The 17871-nt window shown below is 47.8% G+C and overlaps 1 protein-coding gene and 2 long non-coding RNA genes across 8 annotated transcripts in view; 1 reads left to right on the top strand and 2 right to left on the bottom strand.

The window, feature by feature from the left end:
- HIF1A (hypoxia inducible factor 1 subunit alpha) overlaps positions 1-17871 on the bottom strand; it is a 65930-nt gene that overhangs the window by 33600 nt on the left and 14459 nt on the right. The gene's annotated exons all lie outside the window — the stretch shown is intronic.
- Positions 1358-9894, bottom strand: LOC137856780 (uncharacterized). Of its 4 annotated transcripts, none has more exons than XR_011096782.1 (5): positions 9704-9894; positions 7567-7633; positions 6242-7377; positions 4301-4657; positions 1358-4210 (listed from the first exon to the last, which is right to left on the bottom strand). It is a non-coding gene; the product is annotated as an uncharacterized lncRNA (long non-coding RNA). The 4 variants fall into 4 exon arrangements; XR_011096784.1 differs by lacking the exon at positions 9704-9894 and adding an exon at positions 8473-9682; XR_011096783.1 differs by lacking the exon at positions 6242-7377 and having other exon boundaries at positions 9704-9813.
- LOC137856781 (uncharacterized) lies at positions 10475-11231 on the top strand. Its single transcript, XR_011096786.1, has 2 exons — positions 10475-10615; positions 10888-11231. It is a non-coding gene; the product is annotated as an uncharacterized lncRNA (long non-coding RNA).

Below are 17871 nucleotides of genomic sequence, written 5' to 3'. Positions count from 1 at the left end.
GGGGCTGAGGGCACCGCGGTCGCCTCCTGGCCCGAGGGCTCTGTCATGGGTGTTGGAGGTTCTGTGGGAGGTGGGAAGGGGATGGAGGGGCTGCTCTGAGACTCCAAGGGGGCTGAGGGGAGGCCTCATGGCGGCCTGCAGCTCCCTCACGAGGGGAGCGGAGGGGCAGGCGCTGAGCTCTGCTCTCTGGGGACAGCGACAGGACCCGAGGGGACGGCATGGAGCTGGGACAGGGGAGGGTCAGGCTGGGGGTTAGGGACAGGTTCTGCACCCAGAGGTGGTCGGGCACTGGGACAGGCTCCCCAGGGCAGTGGGCACAGCACCGAGCCTGTCACAGCTCAAGAAGCACTCGGACACCGCTCTCAGACACACGGTATTAATTTTGTGTGATCCTGCGCGGAGCCAGCAGTTGGACCCGATGATCCGTGTGTGGGTCTCTTCCAACACCGGGTGTTGTATGATCTTGTTGGTTTCCTCCAGCAGGAACTATAAGTGATGATACGGAGCTGAGCCATATGACACTACCCAGTCTCCATATGACACTTCTCACTTCTCAGTTCTGCGGTAATGATACCTTTTAAAAAGAAGCTCTGACAGGCAGATGTAACATCCTCGCCCTGCTGTATGCCCATGTTGTAGGAAACACCTGCAGGGCAAAACGATGTCGTTACTGGATCTTCCTAACATTTCTGCAGTGGTCTCTGAGCTTCCATGTAAGGAGCAGTCATGTTTGCATACAGACATGGCTTGGTTTTAATTTCTTTTGAAGAAAAAGCAGTGACCGTGACATTTAATAGAAATCACAGGAAGCGTCTCTATGAAACAAAATGCCTCTCCCTGCACCGGTCTGAGACGCAGAAGAGACACAGGTGCTATCGACTCCTTTTATTCCTTTAAGGTTTCTCATCCGCATACTGACAAAGCCCGGCTTTACTTAGCTTATGAGATGTGACAACACGATAGCCCATGGCAGTGTGGCTGTGGACTACTGCTATATTTATTGTTCTGTGCTCGCTGGTGCCTCAAGAAGAGAAATAATCAGAACAAGACTCAAACTCGGGTCTCTTGCATAAGTACCAAGAAGCCAAACAGCAGCTCACAGACACCTCATCTTTCCAAATGAGGTACAGCCAGTCAAAGCACTCCTGCACAGCAGCCATGCACTGTTTTAATACAGCCTCAGAGTCACCGTAACAGCCACCGAGGAGTTCCCCTGGTGAAACAGGGGGATGCACTGGCAGGGGCAGAAATGTCAAACAGTTCAGTGCCACCTTCGCCACCAGAGCCCCTGTCACTGGGACACGCCAGGGGAGTTTTGGTAGTGAAGTGTTTCTACCAGAGGTACTTCCCATGCCTGAGAGGAGGCTGGTGCAACTCTGAGCAACTGTTTCAGCTTCTCTAATGTGGGTGTGAGGGTGAAGTGGTTCCTGATGAGCTGCCACATGGCAGTGAAAGCCTGCTTTGCACTTCAACTGCGGTCTCAGTGCTCACACAAAGGTGATTGTGCTCCCTTTAAAGACCAAGTAGCACCGATGGGATCCAGACCAGGGGTTGCCTAGCTCTAACGCTACAGAACTCACCTGATCCCACCCAGCAGTCTCTTATTTTCAATCCTTTAGCTGTCGCTCCTTTGCATGATGATTAATTTTGGTGCCCATAAGCACCGATGTTTCAGGATTCACTTGTACACCTTTATGACCATTATCCAACTTTACACACTGTACAGTGCACCGAAACAGTTCCTCGTTGAATGCTCTCATGCTAGGTTCTGATCATTTTTAATAATTGAGTCACCAAAGCCCTAGATGTGTTAGCAATCTCTGAGCAGAAGAAACAGCAGAAAAAATCTCGGCGTACAAATTACTAACATTGCTCAATTTAATTGTTCAAAGATGTCGGACTTCCCAGCATGAACTGGCTGAGGAGCTGTGAATAAGTGTTGTGGTCTCCTTACTAGACACATTTCTCTCATGCCAAACATGCTTTCCCCAAGCCCATAATAAAGAACACTGCATCAAAACCCAATTGTGTTTCAGGATGATGTTAGTGGAAACTTGTTCAGCAGTTAAACATTTCATGCTACAGCATCTCTAGAGGGATGTTAAGCAAATATTCTCCCCACCATCCTCCCCTTTATTAAACTTTTGAGTCACTAAAACTCTGCATATACATTTTCTTTTCCGCTTTGCCAGTGGCCGATAACAGAGCCTTATTAGTGTATAGCACACTCACTTTTCCTGATCTTTATTGCTGTGCTAAGTTCATACTCCAACTTACGTTAAAAGAACTTCCTGAATAAAAGACTGTTTGCATATGACTAATTAGGGCAAATGCAGAGAAGGCGAGCTGATGAGTCAGCAGGTGGCTCGGTGAGGACAGTGGCAGGGATTCAGCAGCAGAACAAATCAATGCAAAGATGTGAGATATGCTCCCGTCTGTGGCTTCAGATCTATCTGCTGATGGGCCGAATATCACCACGATGGGCACTGCATGCATTAACTCTCGGGACCCTATCACGCCCTCATCAATATTGACTGGCAAAACTTCTGCTGACTCCAGTGGGAAGAAGTCCAGGGCTTTAATTTTCTCAGGCGTCTTTCTCCCAAAGAGCATTTAGATTTTCTGAGGATGGACTTCCCAATGGGGGGTGTTAAAGAGCAACAAAGGCTCCCTCCATTTACGTCACTCGAGTTGGTGACGCACCTCGCATGGGGTGCCACTGTGACAACCCACCAGCATCTCTGCCCTTCCTGGACCTTCGCTTGGCAGCACAGCTCATTACATTTAGGGAACTAATGTTCATCGATTCAATAAATAAGCACCGTGCTACAGTGAAGGGAACATACCAATCTATCAATATTTGGCCACAAAACAAGCTGTGCCCACACAGCCCCTGTGGGAGCATCTACCTGAAAGGGAAGTGCCAGAAGGTCTCTAAGGCTGCGCAGCCTCTTGGCTCCTCTGCACACTGCTATCAGCGATCTAAGGCTCGTTACTGTGACTCACCGTGCTTAACAATGCAAGAATCTGAGATGTCTGATCGCCAGCTCCTTTCACAATAGAAAAGTGAAGTGAAATTTGAATTAAATTCAAATCAAAACATTGATAGTGAAAGGCTAATGCTGCTGTTACACAGAATATTGTCTGAAACGGGAGCACACAAGGGGAGTCAGAGTCTCTCCTTGGCATCTGTTATTTCCACTGGTCTTTTCTAACTTTAGTTCCTCTCTTTCTTGTGCCAGGATCTTATTTATTCTTCTGTTCACATTTGCACAATACATTTGTTTTAAGCTATGACCACCTCATAAAGCCTGCTTGACTCAGTGCACATTCAGACATTTGGAAATACTCTCCTGACTTTGATTTCTGCACAGAGAAGTACACCAATGTGGCTAACAAATTCTGCAGCATAATAAAAGCACTATGTCCAATTCAGTGTAATTAGATTTGAGGGAAGGATTTTCTACCCATGAAAGGAATTCACCAGATGAAAGCATGAGGCAAGCATGCGCTCGGCAGGCTAAGCCATGCAGTTTCACCAGTTGGCTACATCCTGCCAACCCCAGGCCACTCCTGGGCAGATATTGCAAATTGTATGGTGGTTTTCCTGATGTGGACAAAAAGCAGGATGGAATTTTGAAATTATCCTTACAGAAAAGAAGGGTTTGTGGTTAAAGTCCTGGATGCTTCGGTTACAGGCTTCCCGCAGGATGCCGTACAAATCACTCAGAGAAAGGATTTCAGATCTCATTGCTGCAATCTTTCTCCACACGCCGAGCAGAGGAGTTCACGGTGTGCCAGGCATGAAGTTCGGCTCCTTATGCAGTGCACGGGGAGACCTGTTTCCCCTTGGTCCCTTAACTCCTGCTTACAGAGACACTCAGGGATGCGGAGGAGCTGGGTTTACATCCTCACTCCGGATCAGTCAGAACAGGGATTTGGGCACAGCTTTGCCCCACTCTGCATTTGGGGGGTGCAGAGCTGCCTAAACCATGGGTTTAGTGCTCCTCATCTCGGTCCTGTGTCCCTTTGAACTCCCCAGGCACTGTCTCCATGGCTGTCTGTCCTGCTGTGTGGCACTGGGACACTTCCTCCTCCTCCTCCTCGCCTCTGCTCCCACACCCAGAGCACAACTTTCTCATGAGGCCACGGTGACCAGCGCGGCACCGTCTGTCATCACACAAACAAGCAGGGCACCGGCTGTTTTTACCTGTGACCAACAAAGTGTTTTTAACCTACGTCTCAGAAGCCAGCAAGACACTCCCAATCTGCCAATCAGCCCATAATACCTCATACCTACCAGGCTAGTTTTACTTTCTTCTTTGCCCAGCTTCCCTTTTGAAGGTACTACAAACGCAAGTGAAATGCCTTGAGAACACCCGGGGGAAGCCAGAGCAGCAGCCAGCAGAGGCAGCACAAACCCTGCGAGGGTCCGTGCGTGAGTTATAACCCAGAGCAGAGGGAAAATACGCGTCTCGGAAGGTGAAGTGGTTTCAATTTCATGCAGATATCTGACTCCTGCAGCTCCTTATGATCAGCAGCGACGTTTTGAAAGAAGTTTCTTTTTCCTCTTTTTGATCTTTTTCATCCCTCCTACCGAGCCCTTTGTTATGTTGCAGCCTGGACCGCAAGTTTCTCACACAAAGCAAAAAAAAGGCTGAAATAAACGCAAAGATGAAATTGAATGGGTTTCACTTGTAATTAAAATGCAAAGGGGAACAAACTCTTTTACCTGATCAAACATTGGGAACCGTTTCAAATTCTGTTTTCTTCCTGTTTTGGCATTAAAACATGCTTTCGAACGATACAGTTTGTTAAGTGCTTCTACTTAACATTTCCCCAACTTGGATCTAGCTGAAACACAAAGGACTTGAGGTTTTGTTTGTTTGTTTGTTTTCCCGCAACACATCAAAAATGCAGCGCAAGCTTTAATGACTACGTCTGTTATAACATGCCTTTTGCAGGACTGTAGGCATTTATGGGTAATGAGGTAATTAATATATTACTTAGGCATGCAAAGACAAGTTAGAGGCAGCTGTCTCTCTTCACTTGATATGGCAACACAATCATTAAAACAATGGCTTCTTACATCTGTTTTTTTTTTTTTCCTTTTCTTTTTTTTTTTTTTTTTTTCTTTTTTTTCTTTTCTCTGTGTTCACAGACCGCTCAGGTTGTTTGTTGAAGGCAAAGATTCAGGAGATAGCCATATCTTCAGGACCAGTCATTTCTGTCTCAAACACACTGTCCTCTCATTTAGTTGAAGTAGCTACATGAAAATAAATACCATGATCCCTTTAAGGAAATGCTGGTATTAAAATAATCTCAAGAGCTCTCACGTTCTAGTCCCGACCTCTAAAACACGACTTTTAGAGAACATCCATTTCTCTTTCAGGCTCAGGTACTGCGGTGTCTGGGGTCCACAAGGGGGTGAAGGAGGGCTCAGGTCACACCACATCCTGCCTTACAGAAAGCCAGGTGGGTAGGTGAGGGGCGATGCGTAAACCAGTGTTTCTAAATCACAGGGTCAAGGAACTGATCGTTGCTCTAGGCAGAAATAAGCACTTTGCCAGCCTGATAACAAGAGAGCTGAGACACAGCAGATTACAGTTCCTTTAATTTTCTTCCGGTTAATTAAATGATCAATTGCAGCGTTGGCTTTCAGCCATGGCAATGCCAGCTTAAGTGAGCTCTCCATTTAATGAGAGGATAATCAATAGGCATCATTTACATCAGCGTTACAGGTTTTTATTTTAAAGCCAAATATCAAAATACAGAGCAAAATATTGCTGTTTTCAAAGCAAGTGGAGATCTTCTCCTGCCCCCAAAAACATCCTAACGAAGGGAAGGATGGCACTGTAATTACAGCTTTAACTTGGGATGTGTTTTCACTTCTCTGCTTACCATAGACTTCCTGCATGACCACAGACAAAACACTTAGGCCCAGATATGCAAAGATATTCAGGCAACTGAGATAAAAATCAGCTGGAATTGTGTACATAAATAGTTTGTGGATTTGGGCCTTTGTAAGAGAGACTGAGCTCCCCATTTACTAAGGGGTAGTAGGCACTTCCAGTGCTGCAGCAGAACTGCAACGAGTCACGTCACAGAAGACATTGGCCAAGCCAGAGACAAGGAAAGGCAGCAACTGAACACCTGCAAGGTATTCGACCACAAAGCAGCATCTGAGCACACTGCCCAGTGTCTTCTTGAGGTGTAGTGAGTGCATCCAAGTGCTACTCACCTCCATCAGCAACATCTGGATTCCCCCTTTGCTTGCTTCCAGATGTTCCTTGGTTCAAACTCTTTTTTTTCCCAAGGACGGTAGCTGGAGACACTATGGAGAGCAGGGAGGGTGAGGTGTGGGGCAGTGAAACAAGGACCACAAGCACTGGGCTGTCAGTGCATGTGGGAAAATTAAAGAAAAAATATTTAAGACATAGCATGGACTGAGGGCATTGCCATATTGTTAATGATGAATTCGGCAGTCCTGTCAGGTTATGGTAGGTTGAAGCTAACAAGCACAGCACTTCAGAGGACAGGAAAACCCTGGGTTCATATGTCAAAAGATGTCAAGACAGGGTGGAAAGTGTCTGCCAAGGAACTAAGTAAGCAAAATTCAGGGCCATAATGACAAAGTTGGTGCATCAAACCTCTCTTTGCTATCTGAGATCATATGTTAAGTAATTAAACTGTTTATCAATAAGAGGCAACTCATGAGCGTGGGAAACAAAGATCTCATAGCAACTGGATCTAGATAAGAATGACCACAGACCTCACCATTTTCAGAACCAAATGAAAATTTGTTTATGCTGCCAGCTTTTGCTCAATACAAATCTTTAATGCATATAGGCATTCATGCACTCCACAGAGAAAGATATATGCAAACTAATCAGGTTTTCTTTTTCCTGTCTTGGAAAGAATAATAATAACAACAAAAAAAAAAGTTAGTTTATGGATGTGATTTTCAGTTTTAGGCCCTTGAGGAACCCTCAGTTCATCATGACCAAAATACCTCACCAAAATCTAGACAGCAAAGTCAGCAAGTAGTTAGTTCCATTTCATCACTGCTTCCTGTCTGCTGCCATTATTAAAAGAAAAAAAATGCAAAGGAGCATACCAATAGCAGCTCTAACACTAATTTATGTTACTAAAACTGCTGCACAAAGCTGAGAGGAAACAGTACTGCCAGCAACCTCCCCCAGGTAAAAGCAAGCACAGTACAACAGCTTGTGGGTTATTGATAGGACTAGCATTAAAACTAAGCCATATTCTCCCAAAACAGCAACAGAAGAAATCTGTTTGGCAGAGCAGAGCGTGGTTTCTGGAGGAGGAGGGATCTGTCCAGCTGCAACAGGAACATTTTTGCAGATTTTTGAACTGAAAACAAACAAACCCAAATCAACCCATTAGGTACCAAGGCCCGCAGGAGAGAGCATCGATGCGAACTGGACCAGGAATTCACAGGCCAGAGAGTCTCAGCAGTGGTTAGAGGTGTCTGTACTCCTAGGAGTGGTTTATTGGGCAGGAACATACACCTGGCTCCAGTGCACGTGGTGCAGAGCTCACCTGGTACTCTCAGCCTGACGTGTCCAGATCACAGCACCCTCACCCGTCTCCAAACCATCCCTAGGGCCTGGACAGACAGAGAAAGGCCCACAGTGGTAGTGTTAGAGGGAAGAAAAATATGGGTGATATCTCAGGCTCTTCTGTAGCCCACCTGAGACCGAGCAATGCCTCTCAGGGGTGCAAGGTGTCCCCGGCTCCGTGCTTCAGGCAGTGCCACAGCAGGACAGGCAGGGACAGTGTTAAAAAGGAAGCGTAGCCACGATAACAAAAACCAGCAGAAAATACCCCTTCCTCCCTCAAAATGCAAACAAGCAGGCTTGGCTCAACCAAAAGGTCAGCTCGTTGCCAGCCCATTGACTTCTTCAAGATCACGTACACAGCCAGTGAAATTCCCAGGGATGCATCCCAAGTTTCCAAATTCACAGATCTGTGCAGTAACCACTAATCTGGCAGGGATTTTTACAGGCAAAAAGTCCCTCATTTTTTTTTCCCTTGTCAAGAAGAGACAAGTAGCTAGCATCATATGACTTTATATTTTTCCATGTAAAGCAAACTTATCTTTAAAAAAAATTGGTTGAAAATGATTTAAATAAGCTGAAAACTATTAAGGAGCAATGTTTATTTGGCAAAAAATAATAATGATAATAATAAAAAAATATAGTTATCTCATGTCCAGGAGCCCTCATTAACTTGAAAAGTTTCCACATGACCTCAGGGTTTCTGGAAAATGTATGAACATCTCTCAGCATCTGCTGCTTATGATGGTAAAGAAATTGTTACCGTAGCCACATGGAAATAGTAATGAAGTTTCTGTCTGTGACTTCTGAGGCAGCACAGCCAAGCTGCTTTCTTTAAAAAATAAAATAAAATAAAATAGGCACTTAACTCATGCATACGCATGCCCACCTGAAGGATGCTGCTCCACACACGCAGCCCAGTTGCTGGTGGTGGGTTTGGGGTCTGTGCCAGTTTCCTGGGGCTGGATGTGGCCAGGAGTGCCGGGTGCCAGAGAAATCAGGCCACACTCCTGCAGCCTCATAGCAGGGGTATGAGGAAAAGAGCGTTTCCTGGAGTTCGCTGACACATATGACAGGAGAAAGTCAATCTCATCGATGATTATCTCTCCTTCTGGTGGCCCTCTCTAATCTCTCCTGCCTGGGAGGCTCCTCCCAAATGCCTCCTCGCTAAACAGCAATTAAAGCACAAGTCCATTAGCAACCCCGTGTTGTAAAATGGCTCGCAAGCCGCAGAGTGCTGTGAAGCCTGTCTGTGACAGCGGGGCTCTGGCTTATATCTGGCTGCTTTCCAGCACCAGGAACATCCATCACTCATCCCGAGACCTTGTCAGGGTTCGTGTCCCCTTATAACTCTGTCCCAGCCTTTACAAAGTGCCCGAGCTCCCTGTGTGAGGCTGGCTGAGGGAGGCCAGGACATGGGCTGGGCCCTGCAGTGGGTGACAGGAGATGGCCTGGCTGATGGTGACAGCAGGCCTGGGAGGCTCTGGCCTGATCTTCAGGGACAGTCTTGATGGAACAGGAGCAATTAGAAAAATGGGCAGGAGGAAGCCATTGCTCATGTCCTTCCTGAGGTGATTGGGTCTCATTTTGATTTAGAGCAATCTATGGCACATATGCCAAGAGACGTGCTTTTGGGCAGAAAACCAACCCCTGAGTCCATCCAGCAGAAAGTAGCTTGGCAGAGAAGGACTGGGAAGTCCTGGTGGATGCCAAGTTGAACCTGAGCCAGCAAGGTGCCACAAAGGTGGCTAATGGGCCATCCTGGGCTGCATTGGGCACAGCATGGCCAGCAGGCCAAGGGAGGTGATCCTTCCCCTCTGCTCAGCCCTGCTGAGGCTGCACCTGGACTGCTGGGTCCAGTTCTGGGCGCCCCAGTACAAGAGAGACCTGGGCATACTGGGACAAGTCTAACAGAGGACCACCAAGATGCTGAAGGGGCTGGAGCAAAATGGCCTGTGGGGAGAGGCTGAGAGAGCTGGGGCTGCTCAGCCCAGAGAACAGGAGATTTGGGGGGATTTTATCCATGTCTGTTGGGCCAGAAAACCTTCAGAGGTCCCTGCCAACCTCAACCATTCTGTGATGCCGCAGAGCCTGGCAGGGCAGGGGAACCCAGCACTTACCTCTCCACTTCTCAGCTTGTCTCCAGGACCATGGGCCCAGCTGTGACACCCTGTGCCTCCATTTATACTACCAGGAGTGCAGTTTGGAACAGTTTGGAGCAGGGTTTCTGTGAGGCTGAGGTTCAGGGCTTTAAATGAGAAACCATCATCTGCTGTGCTCTGGGGGCACAGGTGTGGCGAGGGGAGGATGGGCAGTGAGATAGAGCTAAATTTGTAATCCTTCCCTTCACAAATAATCCCTGCTCTCACAACTGATCTCTGACGTTTTGCTCCAGCAGGTCAGAAACATCAGCTCTCCGGGTACAAAAATGGGACATTTCCCCAAAACATTTTGTATTTGGCTGATGCTGCTGAGTGCATGAGCTTCCACACAAGCCATTTCCCCTTTGCTGCATCATTTCTTCTGCATATCAGCATGGCTGACACCATTTCCCCTCTTATGAAAGAAGGAGATAAAGAGCTATTTTGAAGGCTTCAGTGAGAGCAGAGTGAGGGTCTGGTCTCCTTGCTTGTTGGCACACTTGGAAAGGTGACAAGGCAAGCATGGGAGGAGAGAGGCTTTCCCTGGGCATCCTGCTGAGCTGTCCTGGGGAGGTCCCCAAGGTCCCAACCAGCGCAGGGGATCAGGAAAAGGATGGAGGTGACTGGAGAGCACAGGGATAATAAACACATGACTCAGGGGCGAAGTGGTTTCAGCAGAGGGATGGCAATGCACGAGCAATAAAATGGGAGCTACCAACACCACGCTGTCTGTAACCACACACCACACTTGCTCAGCTTTCCAGGAGGTACAAGGGAGAAGAAGGAGGGATCTGCTGAGGAGCCGTGGCACGACCCATACCAAAACACCCCTGTGGACACAAAAGATGAGGAGCAAATCCCATCACAACCTGGAGGGGTGCCTGGGGCCAGGTAAGTGCGAGAGGTGCCGCAGACAAGAGTGCACGAGTGAGAGGTGGGAATGGGCTACAGAGGGGCTGGGTGGTGCTGGGGGTGTGCAGCCACCCTGTCGGGGCCTGTCTGCTCCTCCTGCCTAGGACATAGGATTTGTGCCGGGGCAGCCAGCCAGTACCACTCTGAGCACTGCTGCTTCTGGAGCAGCGCTGCCATCGCTACTTTCGGCTGTTTACTTTAATAAATGCTCTCCGCAAGCGGCCTTTTAATGGTATCTTTTCCCTCTGGAGGATGTGACGCGTGGTAACAGCCTGCAGAAACACCCGCCCGTCTGTCTGCAGAAATAGCCCGAGCAGGGGGCTGGCTCCTGAGTCACGCTGGAGAAAGCGGTGAGCTGGCTGGAGGTGACCCAAAACCCCTGAGTTTCGCAGAGCCCGGCGGGGGAAAGCTTTGCTCCTCATCCCGTGCTGCCCGATCTGCTGCCGGCTGCCCCGTGCTCTGCTCACACTCGTGAGATGTGTCTTGTGCTTTCCTGCACAGGGATTTACTGACGTCGGCAACTCACGGAAAGACACCGGATATTAAAAAAAAAAAAAAAAAGGCACCGGGATTAAAAAACATGAAAAACATAAAATATTAACAGCAGCACTGACTTTAAAAAGCCTTGACATAAGTAGAAAATGGAGCTGGAAAGTTTCATAAAGGTTTCAAGAACGGAGGGTATTTTGTGTCAGAATACTGCTCTCTGTCACAAGTGTGGAGGGAGCATCTGGGGGCAGAGGGACCCGATGACATACATCTGCCTTCATGTGTATTTTGGAACATGATTTATTTGTGTTCATTGAAATGGCAGCTTTTCTGGTAATTTCTTCCTTTCCTAGCAAAGAAGCCTTAATCTCCTTACTGGAAATTGTACTATTTATGCAGCAAATCCTGCCTCTGAAATTGCTTGAGATCACAAGTTATGTAACCTGAACAGATGGAGTTTGACCATTTTTTTTTTTCTCTTTGTCAATTCATATTACAGTCTGAACAGGCTGCAATCATTTATCAGCTCATTTGCAGCGTAGACAACATAGAGTAAGGAGTTGAACTATGAAGTTAATATACTCACACGTAGGAATGCTTACACCAGTGACGAACCATCACTGAGCAGCAGTGATAATAATAATGCTTATTAAGGACTTTCCTCGTTCTTGCAAACATAGTAAGCATTATGCACGTAGTAAGATGCACATTATATTATGTCCGTCATCATGCAAAGACATGAATATGGCAGTATTTACACAGGGGATAGGTGTGATTATCTGCAGCTCTGGTGTGAAGGTAGGTGTCTGAGAGTGTCTGTGAGATCAAACAGATGAATAAGGGGGAAGGAGGAGCTGCAGAAGGGCTGGAGAAAAAACAGGCCAGGGAAAGGCAGCCAGAGTGAGAGCCCTGATTAATGCTGCCCGGTTCAACCCTTCAGCAATATTAAGTCTTAAAATGATGAATTGTCCACCCAGCTCCCAGCTGATCACATGCGTGCCCTATAGAAGCCAATACATAACATACAACATGCAGCTTTAACTTTCACATTAGTTTAATGGTCCTTCTGTTAACACTCATAAGCAAGCAGATAAAATCCTGAAGGGCTCAATTATGCTTGTAGAGATTTTATCTTTTTTTTTTTTTTTTTTTTTTTTTTTTTTGGTACTAACGTGGCTGTTCTTATTACACGTGAGTTTAAACTGAAGTGAATCAAGGCCATAAGGAATTAGATGGAAAAAGATGATGAAAAGGGAAAGGAGGGAAAGGTAAAAAGCAAAGGTTGTTCCAAAATAAGATCTGTATGCATGACATCTCTTAGGTGTCCTTGAAATTGAAGGGGGCTTGATCAGACAAGCTTAGGGGAAAGGGAGAAAAAAATAATATTTTGAGCACAAATCTGGTTTTCTATCAAGCCAAAGTTCAACCAGGGCTAAAAAAGCCACCAAGTTTAAATACGGCCTCAGTCCAACCACATTATATACTTTTATTCCGTTCTGTGGGAATGTTCAATGTGACACACTTGCATATTCGGGGCCAAACTGCAATCTAAGGCTCAGCCCATGTCGAGCAGCTTTGCTAGAGGAGAGCTTTCAAGAAAACCTCAGAAAGCCGAAACGGAGCTCGTGGTATGATGCAGCACTTTTTTCCAAAGTAAAACTGAAACAGAGGCATGATGCAGCCACCAAGGCTGCTGTTCTACTTATCCATGGGTGCAGTTTTTCCTCTTTTTTGGGCAGCTGTGGAGCAGTGGCTCCTGAGAAACCCCGGTGATGCTGCAAGCAACAGCTCGCCTCCACGCTGCAGTTGCACCCTGTGGTCATGCTGGGGGGAATGGCAGCAGCTCAAGTCTCATCACAAGATAAAACCTGGTTTGATCCCATCTTTCACTTTGCTTAGACCTAAATGCATCCTCTGGTCTCCTTTCAAGGGACCAGCCTAAAAAAATTAGCCAGAGAGCTTGCTTGCAGCCAGAGGCTCCATCAGCCCCTTCCTGCCCTCACTATTGACAACAGATCTTCCTCTAAAAACACTTCGGATCAGGACAGTAAAAAACAACCCAATGGGAGCTTCAAACTTCAAATTTTCCCTTTCATAATGTATTTAAGACTGCAGAGACAACAACAGATTTTAATGAAGCATCAAGCAACAGAAAAAGTTACAAAGCCAAGTGGATGGCAGAAAGAATAAAAATTTCAAAGCTAGCCCTGACTTTAGCCAGGGAATTGTCATTTCTTGTGCACAGTGCTGTGCAGCACCTCAACCTGCTTTCTTCTGGGTTGGGGGCTTTACATGCCAGGTACTGCTGATCTGAGAAAAAAATATAATGGGTTTGTAGTCCGTTCTGGATCCTGGCCAGTGGTTAATATAGTCAGATGCTTTCCTATTAGAAAAAAAAAATCAGATCCCCTTTTTTATTTATTTTATTTATTTATTTATTTTTCCACAAGGAAAGAAAGCCCACAAGCCTGTGCTCCTGCCTACAAATGCATGTAAATGTTTAGCTGAACACGATTTTGCTCAGGCTTATGAAGTGCTCTTTCTTTAGCTTAGCTTTTCCCTGGATGATGTAATTTACTTGACCGGGTATTTTCTACTCTTGCACAACTGTGTTAGTCGAGCTAAGCAGCTTAATCTGAGCGCCAGCCTGGCACGTGGTGTGCCAAATGGTTGTTCAGTGCCCTGCGAAAAGATCTGCTATTTTTGCGAGGCAAAAGGATTGCTCGTCTGTGCCCGAGCTGACTTTCAGATGGATGTCAGTCTGTTTGTGTGTAAGTAGGTCTCGGAGCCCCAAGGACTCGCGGGCTGGCTGAGCCAGACGTGGTCGGAGCAGTTACCTAACAGGAGCGGTGCTAAGAGCAGAAAAATGCTGTTTTTCCCCGTTTTTATGATGGCTATCCTGGGTCAGAGGATTTAAAGGGCGCGGTCGTGACTTTAAGGGAGCACCCACGGCCCTGGCTGTGCTGACAAGATCCTGCCTAAAACTCCAGCACCGCAAAGCTCTTGATTTTAGAGCCTGGGCTTGTGGGGGACTGGGGAAGAAAAAGGAGGGAGAAGAGAAAAAAGTAGATTTTTTTTTGTACTGGATGAGATTCTCAGACAGGGGAAACGGGACAGATTGATCACCTTCAGAAAGCACATTTTGTTTAAAAGTACAGCCCAGGCTGCAGAAGGTTTGTCCTGTCTGTAAGGCACCACAAAACGCTTCAGCATCGCTCCGTCTGTCTGCCCTTAGGGGTGGGATAATTAAGGTTGCGCTGTCTGAACCGCTGATTTTTTGGTTCACTGGTCAAAAACTTGCTTAAAATCAACTCGAACTGAAAATTTCACTCCCTGTTTTGTTGGGGTTTGGGGGAAGCTGACCTTTTTCCGTCTGTCACTCCAAATTATTAATGTAATTCAGACACTATTCAACAAAACTATTTGTCATTAGGACTGGGGATGTTTCAGGAAGAAACAATCACATCATGAGTAGTTTTACCACTGTAAAATTACTTCCTAAATTCAACTCGGGTGTCTCTGAAACTGCATGCTCCCGCAGCGACATTTCTGCCTGGACTGCTGGTGGTCTCTGTATTGATATGCAATTCCTCGCTATTTCTGCATATCAAAGACTCAGATTTGGTGCATCCAATCACATCTCCCTCTTGTGGCTACATCCACGGACTAAAACAACCTGCTGTTTGTTGTATGGGATTACACGGCTTGCTTCTTTTGCTAGCACGTCGTTTTCCAGCATCAAACCTTGCTGACGACAGCGAGGGGATGGCTGAGAGGCCACATCACAATTTCCTGCCTCGTGTTTCCCAGCAAGATGCCACCAACTGCACCGGGAACACAAATTCCCCAGAGAGCAAGAGGCAAATCTCCGGGTCCCATAACATTGGCATTTGGGCTTGGGGACACTGACGTCCAACTGCGGGGCAAGAGCTGGGATCCTGAGAACCCCACACCACCCCAGACAGCTCATCATTTAGACAAATGCCCATGCCCAGCTGAACAAAACCAGTAAACAGGCAACCCTGATGAAATTTGGTCTTCATCAGAAGTTTTGCCCCCTCTTGCAGAGGTTTCCCCCTAAACAACACCGCTGCAGATCAGCGCTCCCCATTTGGGTTTTACATTTGGCTTTTAGCTGCTTTTATAGTGATATTCCTTCTCCTGCTAATGGTCTCACAGCAAACGATATTTCATTTTGATGAGGAAGCTCTTGAGCAAAAGCCAAGTTGCCCCAGGCAAAGCAGATTTTTATTTATTTATTTATTTTCCCCCTACAGTTTAATCAGTAGGAAACTAAGAGGCCAACGCTGTGAAGGTGAGCGGCCGCCTTGGGATGAGATTTTCCTTTCTCCTGCTCCCAACAACAAAACCAGGAGCCAGCAGCCACACTGTCTAACACGAACCCGACCATCCTGGTCCTCAGCCCCCCTCCATCAGGCTAACGGCAGCGCAGCTGATTTGGGGCACAGAACAGCCCGTGATCGGCCCATCTCTTATTTATTAAAGAGTCAGCTCTACCTTTCAAGAGGAAATGGAGAACATGGTTCCAGTTCCCGTTTGTGTCCTTGCCTCAAGAGGAAGGCAGCTCCTAAGCAGCTCCTGGCAGCTGTTCAGACAGCGTGAAAAGCCACTGAAATTATATATATGTATTTTTATAGCTCTGCTGTCTGAGAGGGTCAAGGCTGGCTGCTGTGAGGGAAGGTGTTTCTAGACAAACATTAATGTGACGCTGTGTTTGCGGGAGGTGACTCAGCTATGAAAATATGTGCCTTTTATCACATGTTTCTAACTCGGTGCAGGAGCAGGCGCAGGGGACACAGCGCTGCTTGTGCTGCGGTGGGATCCAGCTCAACCTCTCCATCCAAATGTTATTTATCTGCCAGGGAACGGAGCTTCACCTGGTGTCACACTGCACAGCCCAGACACTTCGCAAGGGCTACGTACCCAGTCCCACGACCGGCGGTGCTTTGCTGCTCAGCCTTTTATACAGGGGCACCCCAGGCTGAGAGCCACAGGGGCCGTGTTGGCTGGGACTTTTCCTGCCCTATTCTCATCAGGATCAGCCTGAAACTCATCCCAGTGCCTTGCCTGGACCCTGAGAGCCTGGGACAGGCTGCTGAGAGGCTGGCTGGATGAGAGCAAACCCCGTTACAGTGAAGGAGCTTGATGGGGTGGCTTCAACCCCACGGGGATGTGCCACAGACAGAATCACTGTCCCTGCTCCCCTCTGCAGCATCCGAAGCCCATGGGGCAGATGATCAGGGCTGCTGATAGGGAAGGACGTCTTCCAGCATGGCTTTGGATCTCGGTGACTTTCCAGGAAGGAAATGAGAGGGTGGCGAGGCACCCCACCACCTTTCCCCAGCTTTCCTCCTGCCAAGAGTCAGCACTTTATCATATCGCTGCCGGAAACTATTTAAAGGCTCCTTAATTAGGCTGTGGTCTCGGGCAGTTCCTGTGCTGACTGCTAGATGGGCCCGGCCGATACCACGCGGTTCGTTTTTGTCAGGTGGAAAAAGTTTTTGTGTAAACCGCAGCCAAACGGTGCCTTCGGCTGGCTGGAGGTGGGGGCAAGCGGAGGAGGGACGGGGCAGTCGTCACGGGCAGGATTTGTTTGTTCCTCTCAGGTGCCCTGATCGGAAGCGACAGGCTCCAGAGGAGCAGGATTTCTGCAGGGCTCACCTCTAAAGCGCTCCCCGATCCCAACTCCTGGTGCCTGTGCTGGGGGGAGCAGGATAGGAGCTGCAGCTCGGAGGAAAGTCACTCAGCATCTGAGACACTCGCCGTGTGTTTTGTTCTGGTCATGGAGCTCAGGGCCAGGGCTGCACTTTATTTTCGGACCTGAAGTCTCACAAAAGCCTTTTCCAGGGCACCACCAACCACCCCGAGCCATGCCTCGGGGTACCCAGCACTGCAGCACCTTCACCTCGTCCCCCACTGCTCCGGGGCTCCCGGCCACAGCCTCGGGAGCAGGGGCAGAGGGGGGTCTTTCACCTGCTTCGGGCTCATGGCAGAGGCTGAGTAAAAGCTTTCAATCAGTTGCTGAAACCACTGTTAAATTAAGTTGTTAGATCAGCTGTTTGCTCAGCTAAGAAACCTGCTCGTCAGCTGGGAACCCTCACTGCTTTCCCCAGAGCTTGGGCCAAACCCCAAGCAAATCAAAGCCACGTTTCCTGAATCAGGTGGGGATCCAAATTCAGAGGCTCAGGGATGTCTCCTTGCTGCCCAGCTCCTGGCGGATGCTTCCCCCCGTCCCCTACTCAAATCCCCACCAGTTGCTCATTAACAGGGCAAGGCAGCAGCTCACTGATCCTGCCCAGCACCTCCTGCATCCCTCCAACAGACCTCGCAGACCTCCCATAGCCCAAATCCTTCAGCTGGCATGAACGTGTCTCCTACAGCTCGAGGCTTTTCCCCATACACGGGGTGCCCCTGAAGACACACCTACACCTGCAGTCAGGTGCACATCAGTGGCTGTACAGCGCTGTGTACCCCCCTGTGAATGTTGCTGTAAGTCACAGGCAAACGTTTCTCCACCAAGTGTCCAGGATCCGGTGACCTGGCACTGCCTGCTGCTGTTTTTTCTCACTCTTACTCCCCCACACACAGCAGAGGCTTTCAAAGGCAATAACAACTGGAAATAGATTTCTTGAGAAGCTCAAATTCAGAATATTTTCCTCTGCCTAGGCAGGCATTTGACAGTGTAATTCTTAAATGTACTTTATTGCTATTAAATTTAATCCCCG

Source organism: Anas acuta, chromosome 5, assembly GCF_963932015.1.
Source record: "Anas acuta chromosome 5, bAnaAcu1.1, whole genome shotgun sequence".
Taxonomy (NCBI): domain Eukaryota; kingdom Metazoa; phylum Chordata; class Aves; order Anseriformes; family Anatidae; genus Anas; species Anas acuta.
The sequence above is the reverse complement of the archived record's forward strand: the minus strand, read 5'-3'. Positions and strand labels throughout refer to the sequence as shown.